Raw genomic sequence first — 1,695 nt, 5'->3', positions numbered from 1 at the left:
AGAAGTCTGCCGCAGCAGACATGCTACAACGAACTTAGGCGAAAGGTGTTCTTCAGCTCCGACATGAGCAAGTACACACCGGAGATGGTTCGAGAGATGATTATTACGGCTGAATCACGTAGTAAGGATTGGGATAACAGTGCATTTGGTAATACCAAAAGCAAGAAGAAGTCTGGCAGCACCTCTGGATCTCAGAAAAGCAGCAAAAAGCAAACTACCAGCGACTCAACAAAGAAAACCTCTGGTACTGAGATTGAGTGCTATAACTGCGGTGAAAAAGGTCACATAAAACCTAACTGCCCCGATCTCGAGGAAAAACAAATCGGAAAGAAGAACGCCAAGGCGAAGTACGCGCGCTCTGGCACAAAGCCGACTGTGAAGCTGAACACAAAACTAGCAGCGTCAACCACCGAGGATGCTGAAGGCAACCTCAAGCGTGATGTGGTTGTTGGTGAAGCTGTGAAGTGGACAGCAAAGGACTATGACGAAAGCCAATGGTACTTCGACACGGGTGCGAATGCACATATTGTTGCGTGCAAGGAGTATTTCACAGCGCTACACAGCATGGAGGATAGCAGTTGGAACCCAACGATTTCCGGTTTTGCTGATGGAGCTGCCGCTCAAGCTGAGGGCTTTGGCACAATTTTACTCGCTTCAATGATTGACGAAGAGTTAGTGTTTACATTCGTGGAGGACGTACTGTACGTTCCGAAGGCTGGATGCAATTTGTTTTCGCCCGGCCTGGCATTGGACCAAGGGTTCAAGATGACATGGGACCAAGATTCTAGTATCTTTGGCATGTCAAAGGATGGTATCGAGATAATTCGGACGACACCGGAGCACAGACACTGGACATTTAGTGCACACAATATTGGTGGTGCTGTGTCGAGTACGAAGAAGAATACCGTAAAGAAGCAAGTGATTGCGAACTTTGCAGTGACGGATGGCGTTGAAGATATCGACGTCTGGCATGAACGCTTGGGCCACACCTGCCCAGAGTACATCCGCCTGATGGTGGACCGCAGCATGGCCAAGGGGATCATGCTCAAGAAGCGTGGGAAGATTGATTGTGCTGATTGCCACTTCGGAAAGCAGCGTCGTAAGGCCTTCCGCAACAAGATCGATCGTGAGATCGAGAGGGTAAACGACATTGTGTTCGCTGACTTGCTAATCCCGGGACTGCAAAATGGAACACACTACAAAGCAGTACTGGTCATAATGGACGGCTATTCACGTTTTGTGAAGACGTACCTTCTGAAATCCCGTGATGAAAACGAAGTGAACCCACGGATGCAAGAGTACATCGCGTGGGCAGAACGCCAACATGGCAGTCGTGTTGACCGAGTGGTGACTCGTGTCATAGAAACTGGAGACTCTGAGGAGTGTGCTGATCCAGTACGACAGGTCCTTACGGATAAGGGACAAGAGTTCTGCAATGGAGATATGGAAAAATGGTACAAGAAGAAAGGAATCGTGCATATCAAAGTGGGGCCAAACGCGTCACAGTTGAATCCTGTCGAGCGAACACATCAAACCTTGATGGGAATGGTGAAGTCCATGATGCACCAGTCTGGTCTACCGCCCTCGTTTTGGACGCATGCACTAGAGACGGCTGTTTACGTGAAGAACAGGGTGTTTTGCAAGGGTGCTGGGAGGACTCCTTACGAGTTAATGTTTGGTTCGAAACCAGACATA

The sequence above is a fragment of the Phytophthora parasitica genome (assembly GCF_000247585.1).
Source record: "Phytophthora parasitica INRA-310 unplaced genomic scaffold supercont2.5, whole genome shotgun sequence".
Classification (NCBI taxonomy): domain Eukaryota; phylum Oomycota; class Peronosporomycetes; order Peronosporales; family Peronosporaceae; genus Phytophthora; species Phytophthora nicotianae.
The sequence above is the reverse complement of the archived record's forward strand: the minus strand, read 5'-3'. Positions refer to the sequence as shown.